Source organism: Nelusetta ayraudi, unplaced genomic scaffold (genome assembly GCF_046127955.1).
Source record: "Nelusetta ayraudi isolate G7.1 ecotype Tasmania unplaced genomic scaffold, CSIRO-AGI_Nayr_v1 ptg000097l, whole genome shotgun sequence".
Lineage (NCBI taxonomy): Eukaryota > Metazoa > Chordata > Actinopteri > Tetraodontiformes > Monacanthidae > Nelusetta > Nelusetta ayraudi.
Window position 1 is genome coordinate 4450001 of NW_027466147.1, and position 14542 is coordinate 4464542.

The following is a 14542-nucleotide window of genomic DNA, read 5'->3' on the forward strand; positions in this document are numbered from 1 at the left end:
AGGAGGAGAGTTGCATGAAGAAGGCACAGTGGGGTCAAACACACTGACGCTAACGATGACAAACACATTCTTGCTATTCGCAGTCGCACCGCAGCCGTCTTTTCGGGTGGAAAACAGAAGCTAAATGATGGAAGAAAAATAATCATCCATTGAGCCCATAATTACAGCAACGTTAACGGCGCCGGAGTGAAAAACAATGACGGTAACAACAACAAAAATAATTCATATATTTACAGACAAATTCTGCCAACGCGCCGATAATGATTTCAATGTTTACTCATTTAAATGTTTTCAAAAGAAAAAAAAAAGACAGTTTTCTTTTTGAAAGTGCTCGTTTCTTCTTCCGAATGACTTTGAAATGAAATCCAGACAAACACGAAGATGTTCTCAGCGCGTGTGCTGCATTCTCTTCCACCGCCTTGTTTTCAAGGTGTCTTCTGAACGCAGGCGGCGGCCTTGTTGCGTGAACCACACAGCCGCCTGAGCCAAAAAAAAAGGGCCAGAAGACGGAATATTTCATAACAGAGAGGAGCGTCTGCGATTCCCGATATTTGATGTGCGCCGGAGAAGCAGCAGAGGCAGGGATCAATGTTTGCGCTCATGCATCAAGCAAAGCAGCTGCACAGAAAACCAAACAGAAACTGAAAAGAAAAAACCAGAGAGAACTTCGACATTTTGGGAAAAAGGAAAAAAACCAAAAACAACAACAACGGCCCTGCGAGGCCGCTTTTGCTCGGAGGTCTCAACATCAAATCTACGGTTCTGTTTTTATCATATATGTGCGCACAGGTTTTCATCACACGTGGAGAGAACTTGCTCAGCTCCAAACACTGCCGAGCTGACTGGCTTTTAAAATGCAGCTCTGGCTGACTGAGGCTTCCCGCTCGCTGTGAAACTGATGCAAAGCTTCTGGTTTGATTTCCAACCTGACATGTCCTCTGATCCCCAGCCAAACACCTACACAGTGTCTACACCAAGTGGAAACACCGAGGTGAAGAGTGCAACTCAAGTCTCACCCATTTGTCACAAATGCGGACGAACTTGTCAAGGGTTTGAGGCGAGAGCCGTGAATGTTGTGGCCGAGGTCAAGAGGTTGAATCCAAAGTTACTGCGTTGAATTTGCTGGTACATCCTGGTCCTTTGTGGTGTCACGTGACGGCACCTGAGGTGACCAATTATTGCGTCTTAGGTGGTAACGTATAAATCATGGTTGGTTGTGCAGCGCGAAGCATCTCAGCAAACTGCACCTTGGATATTATTTCCATTTCTCTGGTTTCAAAAGGGGGCCACACGGTGGCGCTGACGCACTCGTCTCGGTGCGACTGCTGCTGTCGTGATCGGAAGGCAGGCGAGGAGCGTCAGTCTTCTACGTTGTGTTCTATATTTGACAGCTGCTGTCATCCGAGTGCATTGAATGGGCCCTGAAACAAAGAAGCTCATTGATTGGTGAATCTAAAATATGCATGAAGTCTGATGACAATGAAAGGAAGTCTAATTAATGTGTGTAGACACACTGAGTGCAGTGTCACAAGGCAGCACACACACACACACACACACACACACACACACACACACACACACACACACACACACACACACACACACACACACACACACACACACACACACACACACACCCCGACTCTTTCTGCATTCTGTGCCAAGAACATATTTCTCATTCAAGCAGTGCCCTGGGCCCCCCCGGACAGACGAGTTGAGTTGTCGGCACAGCGTGCACGCAAAGACGAAGCAAACGACACACTGAGGATTTTTGACTTCTACCATCAGTGGGCATAAAAGGTCAGCGCAGCAGAAAAGGCTAAAGGGTCAGCGGGAGAAAAGTAGCTCGGGGCTCCCTGAGGAACGCCTCAGAAATCCATGAGATGGTGGAAGCAGAAAAGGTGAGGCGGACCTTTATTTATTAGCCGTGAGTCGTACGGGCCAACAGGACGACTCTGAGACGGACGGCTCCAGCTGGCACGGTGCTACGGTCGCTACGACTGTGACTGGACAAGCGAAGCGCATGGAAGACACGTTGGTCCGACTGCACTCAGAGTCAACAGTTTGGACTCATCCTATGAATTCAATGTCTTTTCTTTCATTCTCATGACGTTGCACTTTCTCACACTGAAGGCATCAAAACGATAAAAGAGTCAAATAACTCAACTCAACAACGTTTTATATTGAAATTCTTCCATAAAAAGCATCTTTATTGAACATGTTTTTCCTTTGCTGCATAATTGCATGTACCTCTCATATAGCTCATATGTCTGGACCCCCCCACCACCCCTCTATTTTGCACACTGCACCCTTCACGTGTTTCAAGCAAATAGTATTTTACAGCTCCCATACGAAGCCAAACTACCAGGAACTACAGCAGCCTCAGGCACTCATAACTCGTGGCCTCCCTTACTGCGTGACAACAGTTAAAAATAAATAAATAAATAAATAAAATCTGCCCTGCACTGCCTCTTTCTTTTAATGTTCACTTTCACAATATACATTTTGAGCTCAACAATTTTTCTTGTGTTGGCACGGCTTTTTTTTCTCGTCTTGCTCGGCACACCAGAGGTTGGTGTGAAGCAGCACGCCAGCCCAGTAATAACCCCGCTCAGCATCACATTCTCTTTATAGTCGACCCGCGGGTCAGTCGCCAGCCAGCGTGCTTCCAACAAATAGGGTTTTGAAGTTAACTTTTCACATGAAAAACCAACAACAACCGAAAAAGGAAAAGAAAATAAGCAGAAATAAGCGGACGTGACCCTTCAGCGAGTGTGTAGTTGTTCCTTTATTTTTCCGCCATTGTTACCTGTTTGACAAAAAGGAGTACCTGAGCAAAAATCCATCCCTTCGTCCATCATTAATCACCGACGATGTCCACATGCGTCAAGCTGAGCGCAGAATTCACTTGTCGGGCTTCTGTTCACCGGCAACTGAGGAAGTCCTCCCCACCACCAGGGGGCGATGTGCATCATTTCAGCAGGTTTGTCTTTCTCTCTATATATGCATACATACACACATGCTTGCATTCCGACCCCCCCGACCATGGTAGAGTATGTTGTGTTGAACCAGAAACAGCCTTGGTGGGTGGGGCCAGGGTGGGTGGGAGGGGCCTCCGGCATGCCCGGGGCTGGCTACTCTCTCGGCTCTCACAAGGTGAGAAGATGCTGATGTGCTCTTGTCCACTGCATTGTAATGAGCTGCTTTGGCTGCCGTTGGCCAGGATGTTTGCGCTGAATGATTGAGTGTTGACAGAGCAGAGCGGAGCAGAGCACAGTGCCGTGCCGCTCCAAACAAAAAGGTCCGCGGTGACACCGACACTGGGGGTCTTTGAGAGAAGCAGCAGCTCCTGCCGCAAGGCCACCTGCTTCCCGCAATCTGCCTGATTGGAAGCAATCTACAAATGACTTGCACACACGCACGTATACACACACACACACGCGCACACATATACACAGTTTACTGAAACACAACATTTGTCATCGTGGTTCCACTTAACAGATTAAAGTGAATAACGGTGCATTTCACCCCGCTGCCAAAACACAAAAAGCTGTTGTTCCCATATTCAGCTGAGCCCTTCTTCATTCACACTTACTCTGTGTGTGTTGGTCAGCGAGGCAGTCTAGTCACATCTGATCACAGTGTCTTTGACCTGCCTATTGGCAAGGTGGTTGCTCAATTCCACACGTTCACGCACTACCCGCGCACACACACACACACACACACACACACACACACACACACACACACACACACACACACACACACACACACACACACACACACACACACACACACACACACACTTTTTCTCCTCACACGGGGCACAAATTCCTCGCCTTACTGTTTTGTTTTTGTCATTCTAAAGCGTTTTTATTTGGCACCGTCGTGTTTTGTTTTTTTTTTTGCCCTCCCCCCCACAAACACCTCTAGCTAAACATTTGACCCGTTAGCTATTACCGCCACATACGCGTCGGTGCAGGGTCAGCAGATATTCTACTCACGGGGGAAAAAAAAAAAAAAGCCGGGACGAGAAGCCGTCGCTGGAGCCAAAAGCGCCAGTTGTTGCTGGACATGGTGCAGCTCAACAGAAGCTCTGCGCAAACACAACTCTTGTAAATCTCACGGGACGAGAGTTGACGAGAATTGTGGCTTATGGGCTTCGCACCATTCAATGGGAACATCTGCAAATCACAATTGTACTTAGTCAAAATGTTTAAAATATAGCTTCTTCTTCTTTTTTCTTTTTTTTCATGACAGCCACCTGCAGCTTCTCCAGGTGGCTGTCATGAGTCTCACTGAGCTGAAGCCAAAACTAATGTTCTTTCCTCAAGATGGGACAAACCGCATCATGGTTCTTATCATATTAGAGAGGAGCTCCAGTCCAACTACATTATGCACACTTCGACTGGAGTAATGCCTTGTGTCCTTACGGTCACATTAACATGGGGACACTGTGTTCGGTCCCCGTAGCCTTTGCTCAGTTTTATGTAATCTTGTTTTTGTTTTTTCCCCCTCATCTTTATTTTCTTAAAGGGACCTACAAACTCAATTCAACCCTGGCATCAAAGTGATTTGTCATCACTTTAAGACGATCACTTCACACCTCATATCAATGAGTCTGCTGCATCAACATCTATATCTGATTGCTGCTTGCTCATATTTTTTCAAGCCTGACAATTAGTGAAATATTAAAGCAGCTCAAGGTAGCTTTGGGTGCAAATGGCAAAGTGACCAAGTCAACACGCTGCAGCGCCAGTTTATTGATGTGGGAAAATACAAATAGTGGCCTAGCTGGAGCGCTCGTATGTGTTGAGGAAAAACACCAATATGAAACGCAAAACAGACATTGACAATAACGTCGTAGCAGACGTTCAACACTTTTATTACTTCGTCTTTCATCGAGGTTACTTATAGGGTTCCATGCCGTCATTTTACAACCTTATGTATTTGTAATAGTAGTATGTAGGACCGCCTCTAAATAAACGTGTGAAGTTGCCGTATAGTGGTTCGTCCGATCCTATTAATCGGTTATCTACCACTTTACTGAGTTTGGAATCATCATTTCATGGTCGAAAAAGTTACCTAGAGTTGCTTTAAGCAAAAATGTGAGAATTTTTGAAAACGCACCGTACCATCTGCCAAGTTTGCATTGAGCAATTTGATGCGAATCAACAAAGCTGTGTAAAGTTGACAGGCCAGAGGATGGCGCTACATGGACACCCTAGCAGAGGTCAAAAGGAACGGCCAGAGATGAAACATACTGTCAATATTGTTTAGAATATTGTCATCCGTCCAGACAGATCCGAGCCAAAAAAAAACAAAAAAAACTCAAAACACGAGACAGACCACGCGAGTTGAACCTTGGATTCAACAAACCTGTTCCCATCAAACATTCACTGGACGAGGTTTGGTCGAGAATCACCCATGGAAATGCAACCGCTGTGTCAATATTCAGTTGCACTAGTGTTGCCAGGCACAGAGCTCCTGGCTACAGCCCAGTGTGATGGTCGGCCTGTCAGCTGTCATATTTTTCCCTGGACCTGCTGATGGAACAGGAGCAGCTCCAGGTTCATGACACCCGACACACAGTCAGACAGTTAGTGGGAGAGTAAACAGTACTAGGACCCACAAGTACCCAGCCTCAGGGACAGGGTCAGCCTGCCTCTCGCCTCTTCTGTTATCTGTGCAACCTTAAACTGCAGCCGAGAAAAGTTTGATGTTTCTTCGAACCTTCGAAGGCTCCACACAAACTAAAGCGACCCTGCACAGAAGTCCTTTTTAGTTTTCCTTTCAGCGCGTAAAGCATTCGCTAAAACAAACACATGCGTCAAACCGCTGGTTGAATAAACAGAACTTGGATCCAAGCGACAGTCAGCGAGGCTCTCCCATTGACTGCCTCTCTGGACTGCTTTGAGGGTGCGTGATGTTCAAGGGCTTCATGGACACTTGAGTTTTTCCACCAAATTGAACCTCAGATTTTGCATTGCATTTTAATGTTTTCACACGTCATGTATTCACTCACATACTGTATATTTTCCATATGTTGGACCGTCCCGGAGGTACGACATCATTTAATGATTATTTGTTGGAGCTGAGTGCCGACAGGCTCAGAGCATTTTCCTCAATAATGTCTCTCCTGACTCACTCTCTCACACACACACACACACACACACACACACACACACACACACACACACACACACACACACACACACACACACACACACACACACACACACACACACACACACAGAATACATTAGCTTCGACCACACCAAAAAGCAGGATATATAATGTGGCACTGCCCTCCTGTGGCACAGTGTCTAATGGCAACGATGATCCTCTCAACTCCAAGTCATCATTTCCTGTGTGAACCCAAGAATCAGACACTGAAGAAAATCTCACGTTCCTTTTGCTGATCTTTATTCAGATCCTTTCAGAAGAGACAGGAAGTTACAGTGGTGGTGTTGGTGGTAATGGGGGCAGGGGGCAGGGGGGGGCGTTTCCCCTCTCAGGGTGCTTGGCGTTGCATCTGCAGTTAATGTAAAACCCTTTGAGGCCAACTGTACTCGCAAACAAATACAAATGAAAGTTGGTTTTGACTTTGATTTGAAAAATTAATATGAAGTGCACACAAGACTCAATAAAGTCTTCACATGCCCAGAAGCTGCAGGGAAATTCATTATTTTTGCTTCTTTAGTTGTTGTTTTTTTTTTTCTTTGGAAAGCAACACACTGCAATATTCATAAATGTTCTTTTTATGTTTGTTTTTAAATTTTCTGCTGTTATTTTGTGTGTGTGGTATAAAACTACCACTTCCACTCAATGAAATTATGAATAAAATAACATGTAACCTGTTTGCGTGTTAATCAGCCTATTCTAAACAAGACAGATCAACGTGTGCGTTGGTCCTGCAATGAATTAACATGCTGCGCATTGTGAACACAGTGATGGTAAACTGCTGTTTACATGGAAATATCTTACTTGGAGGTACTTGGAGTATACGGCCTGGACGGACTAGATAGATAGATAGATAGATAGATAGATAGATAGATAGATAGATGACAGATGGATAGATGGATAGATGGATGGATAGATGGATAGATGATTGATAGATAAATGATATAGATAGATAGATAGATAGATAGATAGATAGATAGATAGATAGATAAATAGATGGATAGATAGATGATAGATGATAGATAGATAAATGATAGATAGATAGATGATAGATAGATAGATGGATGTATAGATGGATGGATAGATAGATAGATAGATGATAGATTGATAGATGATAGATAGATAGATGGATAGATTGATAGATAGATGGATAGATTGATAGATGATAGATGATAGATGATAGATTGATAGATGATAGGTTGATAGATAGGTGATAGATAGATAGATAGATGGATAGATTGATAGATAGATGGATAGATTGATGGATAGATGGATAGATTGATAGATGATAGATGATAGATGATAGATAGATAGATGAATACTTTATTAATCTCCAAGAGAGATTTGCATTTACAGCTGCTCAACAAGATACAGAACAGCACAGAGGCATGCAAGGTTTTGAAACAGCAATATAAAAGAGAAAAATCTTGAAAATTACAAAAGGACAACACAAGATCACCTTGACGTGCCGAGTTGCATCTGAATAAGGAAACGTGGTTCCATTCAGACGGACCTGTGGAGCTGAACAGGCCAAGCAAACTCTCTGTGGAAAACTACGGCTGCTGATGTCAATGTCAGTAACGCACGCACACACTGGATTTGGTAACTTGTTAATCGTGTGCATTTAAAGAACTCATCGGGGTTTTTTTCTTTTTGTTTTGACCTTCAACCCAGCCAAGCAGAGGTGCCGGCTCTTTTTCAAACTGCTGAAATGTGCTACTCGGAAGCGTGCACGCAGTAACAAACAGGCTTTACACAGACACAGCCAAAGCCCTGCTGCTGTGCTTTTCACAGGGGACTCGGACTGAACAGGTCTTACGTCAAAAACAAAAACAAAAAAAACCCAGCTGTTTTCTCCGTGCATGCGTCTACGCTCCACACAAACCCGAGTGAAGTCAGAGGGGTCACGCCAGATCTGCCGCTACAAATTTAAGGTGGGCGGTGGAAGGCGCAGCGGGGGCAGCCAGGTCCCCCCGCAGGCAGCGCGCCAGCCGGAAGTGTAGGCGCTGATGAAGAAGCTGCGGTGGGAGAGGACAGCTGCTGCTGCTGCTCCCTCCACAAATAGTTGCTCGGTGCCGCGAGGATCAACCCAGGCCGACTTTCTATTTGGAGCGAATGAAGGCAGCAGGGCAGGGAAAGAAAGAGGGGACAGTGATCTAATAACGCACACTGTCTGCAGGGGGGGGGGGAGAGACACAGGCAAAGAGCTGACAAGAGCTCAAGATGTGGGAGGCACCTGCAGCTAGGACGTCTAGCGCCCCCCTCAGGATTTAAATCCATAAGGGCAGTGGCGTTTTGGATTTCTCTTTTTTTTTTTTTTTTAATGGCATGAACTGTTTTTTTTTGTTTGTTTGTTTGTTTGTTTGTTTTTAACTATTTATGAATTCACCTTGATTATGGACCATTATAACCAGAACCAGGATCAAAAACCCAATAACCTATTAAAGATTTCTAAACTCACCTGTGAATATGGATTGAGAATGAACTGTTGTCCTTCAAGGAAATCAACAAAGTACACATCACAATGATTTTTAGAAAAAATAGTTTGCAATTATTTTAACATTAAAAAATAAATTGTTCTTTTTTTTTCTCACAGGAAACCTTTAAATTGACAATCCTTTTTTTTTTTTTTTTTTCAGGAGAATAGTAAAGCAAGTTAAGGAACTCCATCGAAAGGAAAATACCATCAATAAAACACTTAAAAATAAATATATGCAAAAAAAAAAAAAAAGTTTACCATCTGCAGATCAATTAAACACACTTTGTTGGGCCCACACACACCTAACACTAAAGCCGGCACTCGTTAACTGATCAGCAAAATAAACTCGGGCACCCCTCGAGTCTTTGGGTGCAGGCCGGGATGTAGCTCGGGTACGTGGGAGCCTGCTTCAGCCACAACTGGGCAATAGAAAAGAAAAAACGGTACCTTTATCACCAGAGTTGTATCCACCACCACCACCACGCTTGACGTCACGGCGCTCGCCCCGTCGTCCGCTGCTGCTCCACGTGCTGTCCCACAGTCTCGTAAATCCCGCTCAGGTAAGCTGGCTGCTAGCTTTAGCAAAGTGTCTGTGAACTACTAGCCACTGAGTTAGCCGCTAGTTTCTCTCCGTCTTCTTCGTGTCTTGAGTTGAGTGATTCACTCGAACACACTGCAGACTGTCGTCACTAGTAAGTCCTGGAGAGAGTCCGGGTTGAGTTGAACTCCACGAAGTTCTTCTTCTCGTCCCTCCTCGTGCTCGGTCCGTCCTTCCTCCTCAACTCCGCCGGTCCCACTCGCTTCTCCCTCCGCGCCGAACACACCTGCCCATGGGCGGACTCGGACTGGCATACGGGGATACCGGGGATTTCCCCGGTGGGTCGGTGGGTCGGACCATGAGAAAAAGAAAAAGAAAGAGGGGGGAATAAATAAATAAATAAATAAATATCTAATCTATAACTATCGCAACTGCCAACCCAGACATTTTTTTTACAGATACATTCCTTTTAAACAGAACAACAAACATATAGAACATATATCTTTTAAGGTCTTGTAAACATTTTAAGAAAATAATGAATTTCAACCTTTTTAATTCCATTTTATTATATTTGATGATTATTTCAATTAAATGTTTTTAACCGGGTCACGGACACATGCATACATTACTGTTTGGCAATCGGCTCTACCAAACAGTGAATGCTTTTAAGTCATAAATTATTTTATATTTAAAATAGGTTTGGCAGAATCCGACTGCTTGTGAGTTGTGAGGTGTTTTTCTCTGGGACACGGAGCACCCATCCAGAAGTAAGTGGTGACTCTTGATGTGAAGCCCGTGACTGGCTGTCACTGTGTAGTACAGAACAAGAACATTTATCTACATGACGACCGCAGGGCCGTGCCGATGCAGCTGGTTATCTGGCGCACGCAGAACCCGCACAGATGATGTTGCGGCGGAGCAACAGAGATGTCACGGATGCAACTAGGAAAGTTCCTCACGACTGTAAAGGATGAAGCTTCCGTGCAGCAGTGTAGTGTGGCAGAGTGTCAACCATCTCTACCACCATGTATCTATCTATCAGTGTATCTATCCACATACAAAGTACTTCTCCCATATAATACTCATGAACGATTCCTTTCAGATCCGATGCTGACTGGGAAAAGAACAAATCTCAGAGGGGAAACAGGGCATAGATGGAGAAAATAAGCATGGTGAGAGGAATAATACTGGGGCAACGTGAACTCTCTCAGGGCAGATGAGAGAGCGGCTTACATGCTCCATCCCCCGCTGCTGGAAATGCAGAAGGATCGCCGCGTTTAGCAGAGGCGGCCCTAGCCCTCATAGCAGATAACAATAAATGATCAGGAGCATAAAGAGGAATGGTAATGATGCTCTGAATCGATGCCGCTATTCATCACAATGGAATTTACGTCCGCTCGCATCCACCACATCGTTCTTCCAGCAGCAGGGAGAGAAGCGAGGGCACTCGCGTTCTTTCGGTATTTGTTTCCATTTGGGCGATGGGCTCAGTCGGCTCCGTCCTGGGCCTTCGAGAGGAATTGCTTTATCATTGATCCGTTGCTCCATCTTTTCATCCTTCCCATCTCTTCTCCTGCTTTATGTTCCGCTGCTGCGTCCGCTCGCTCCTCGTGCCAAACAAGCCTGTGAGGGTTTAAGCTCAGGGTTAAAGAAGAACCGAGCTTGTATGACTATAAAATGCAATCTTAAAAAAAAAAAAAGTGTTGTTCACTCAACTCAATGGGATGTCACGTGTAAAACATTGTACGCATACACACACTTTACAACTCCTACGATGAGTCTACGTCAGGATTGAGCCAGAGAAGAGCAGAGTGGCGCAGAGGAAGCGTGCTGGGCCCATAACCCAGAGGTCGATGGATCGAAACCATCCTCTGCTAAGAATCTCCTATGGTATCTATTACATTTTCTGCCACAATTGAAGTGCGCAATGAAACCTTCTTTCCTTTTGACTGGCCTTTGCTCTTTGAAATATAGTGTTTGAGTTAGAGTGCGGTGGAAAAATGTGGTAGTGTGGCCGAGTGGTCTAAGGCGCTGGATTTAGGCTCCAGTCTCTGTGGAGGCGTGGGTTCAAATCCCACCACTGCCAAGTGGGCACTTAACCAAATTCAGTTTTCGTGTCTCAACGCTGCATGAGGAAATAGTTGGATTGCTGGATTGTGGCAAAAAGCAGCACAAATTGCTCTCAGATTCTGCAGTCATGTGGCTCCTTCCCCCTTTCCTGCGACCCAGTCTCTTGATATATCATACTGATTTTTGTTGAAGTTTCTCAGGTGTCTGTTTAAGTTCTGTTGGCATGTGGTAGCCTAAGACTAATAAGATAAAGAAGAGCAGAGTGGCGCAGCGGAAGCGTGCTGGGCCCATAACCCAGAGGTCGATGGATCGAAACCATCCTCTGCTAAGAATCTTCTCCGGTGTCCATTGCTTTTTCTGTCACAATTGAAGTGCGCAATGAAAGCGTTTTATACTGGCCATTGCTCTTCGAAATATAGTGTTTGAGTTAGAGAAAGGGAGCAAACTGTGGTAGTGTGGCCGAGTGGTCTAAGGCGCTGGATTTAGGCTCCAGTCTCTGTGGAGGCGTGGGTTCAAATCCCACCACTGCCAAGTGATTGTGACAAAATTTCTGTCTATGATGGCTGCAAAAAGCAGCATGTATTGCTTTCAGCTACTGCAGTTATGTGGCTCCTTCCCCCTGTTCCTTTGAACCAGTCTGGCAAGAGGGAGGAATAGACAGGGCTACATGTGAAAGCTGCTTTTTGCATTAATTAAAGACTACAAATTTTTCTTGAGGTAAGAAGTCCAAAATTGCATACATGTCAAATTGGCAGTGGTGGGATTTGAACCCACGCCTCCACAGAGACTGGAGCCTAAATCCAGCGCCTTAGACCACTCGGCCACACTACCACATTTCCCCACCTCTCTCCCAATCAAAATACTGTATTTAGAAGAGCGACAGTCAGTCACGAGTTTGAAAAGTTATCCCTTTGTGTCACTTTCATCGTGACACAACCATGATCAATCCCAGGATTTTTCTGTCCGTCCGTTAGCAGACGATATCTGAAAGCAATTAATTCTGCTCTTTGCATCAATCAAAGAATCAAACCACGTCCTGATGGACCATTTAGGTAAGAAGCACAAAATTGGATCCATGCACAATTGGCAGTGGTGGGATTTGAACCCACGCCTCCACAGAGACTGGAGCCTTAATCCAGCGCCTTAGACCACAAAGGTCCGTCAATAGTTTGACAAGGTATCCTTGCACACCTGTATCATGACAGATCCCTTTGGTTCTCAAAGTTAGCAGAGGATGGTTTCGATCCATCGACCTCTGGGTTATGGGCCCAGCACGCTTCCTCTGCGCCACTCTGCTCTTCTTCAGCTTATTAGTCTTAGGCTACCACATGCCAACAGAACTTAAACAGACGACAGAAAATACAACAAAAATCAGTATGATATATCAAGAGACTGGGTCGCAGGAAATGGGGAAGGAGCCACATGACTGCAGAATCTGAGAGCAATTTGTGCTGCTTTTTGCCACAATCCAGCAATCAAACTATTTCCTCATGCAGCGTTAGGGTTAGGGTTATGGGCCCAGCACACTGCGCCACTCTGCTGCCCCTTCAATGATGTAATATTTTACAGTATTTGCAGCATTGAAGGGAAGACTTCTTGAGATAAGGAAAGGACGGTGGATGGATTTTATTTTCAAGTCTCCAGGCATCCTCGAGGAGCTCCATGTTGGTGAGTACAGCATCTTTTATTTTTTTATGTTTCGTCATTTTTTTTTTGTTCGTACTAAATCAATGGTAACAAAATAAAATGACATAAACAAACTGTGCGACAGCTGCGAGTTGGGAAAAAAACAAAAAGTACCGGCATTTGACCTCCGTAACGCGAGCCTCTCCTTTCCCCTGACCTGCGATCCGCCTGAGAAACTCAGCTGTTCATGAAAGCCAGAGGACACCAACCCCAGTGGCGATGCCTTCCTCTCCTCCCATCAGTTTTCCATTAGCAATGACAGCAGGGCTGTCGCACGGCCCATAAAGTCTGCACAGCTTCAGCGTTTAGCGGCTGAACTCTGCTCTCGCACTCTCACTCATCACAACACATCAACTGGATTTACAGTACACTGCAGACTCGGGGGCGGGGGGGGGGGGGGGGGAGACGTTGGCACATTTTTCCACAGCTGTTGCACGTTGCACATGTGTGTACAGGATATCGCATGTGCGTTTTTGGAAGCGTCATTGCTGTCAAAGGTTAAGGGTCAGATTCACAAAGCCAGAAAATCTGTGCAAATTGACCCCAAAAAACAGTGTGTCCTAATCACAGAGCAGACGTCAAAAGGTCAAAAAAAATATTTAAATTCTGACAAAATGACACTCTTCTCTACGTAAATACGCCTCATTCCAAACAGCGCCTGATCCACAAAGGACTTTGCGCTCACGTCCACACGTAGTTTGACAGCCGGGAAACACTGCCAGCCAAAAGCAGGCGCAGTTTCTCTCGCCAAAGTGTTCCTGGCGTCAAGTTGTGTTGCTGTCAACATGTTTGTTCGGGGCGAACATGTTACCGCCCATTTTAAGATGGCGAGAGAGTCCTGGGAAAGGTGTACGTGTGTGTGTGTGTTGTTAAAAGGTCAATATACTGCTATATTTTAGAGTAATATAGCTTTTAGCATGTATGTGTGTGTGTGTGTGTGTGTAGCAGTATCTTAAGCTTTCAACAAAATGAAAATCACACATCAGGCCACATTTTACACGTCGGACCTTAAAGCAAAGTGATGTCATCAAACAGGGTCATGGAGTTGAAACAGGACGTACAGAATCTCCTGATCTGATGAAGCCAGCGGTCAGGGGCTCCGTGCCTTCAGAAGAAGGGGACCCAGCCTGAACCTCGTGTTTGCTGGGGTCTACTTCCCTGATAAAAGGTGCAGCTTGGCGGTGTTGACGGGGCGCGGCTGATAGCCGCCTCTGTGTGACAGATTAGAGCCAGAATTCAAATCAAACGCCGTTGCTGTAGATCTGATAGAGTGTTGAAAAGGCTATTTATAGCATTCATTTTTCATTTGGAAACACGTCCGTCCATTACTTGTTTCTCCCTCGTGGTCTCACCCTCCTAATCTGCCGGCGGCCTCTCCGCCGGGGGCCGTCTGTCTCCAGTCCAGGTGTCCTCCGCCACACACAGCGGCTTCGCTGGAGCTGAAAGGGCCACAGGCGTTTTGTCTCACCGCTCCGAAGGTTCTTAAAGTTCTACAGCCCCATTACAGCAGCTCAGGGACCTTAGCCCTCCATTGTAAAACACAAGTATTTTGTTTTCAGAGGAGTTGAGACACAGGTAAGAATGGC

At 45.4% G+C, this 14542-nt stretch overlaps 3 non-coding genes across 3 annotated transcripts; 2 read left to right on the plus strand and 1 right to left on the minus strand.

The window, feature by feature from the left end:
- The first annotated feature begins 11204 nt into the window (after positions 1–11204).
- trnal-uag (transfer RNA leucine (anticodon UAG)) lies at positions 11205–11286 on the plus strand. Its single transcript has one exon. It is a non-coding gene; the product is annotated as a tRNA-Leu (tRNA).
- Positions 11287–11719: 433 nt separating this feature from the next.
- Positions 11720–11801, plus strand: trnal-uag (transfer RNA leucine (anticodon UAG)). The gene has a single exon. It is a non-coding gene; the product is annotated as a tRNA-Leu (tRNA).
- Positions 11802–12019: 218 nt separating this feature from the next.
- trnal-uag (transfer RNA leucine (anticodon UAG)) lies at positions 12020–12101 on the minus strand. Its single transcript has one exon. It is a non-coding gene; the product is annotated as a tRNA-Leu (tRNA).
- Positions 12102–14542: the final 2441 nt, after the last annotated feature.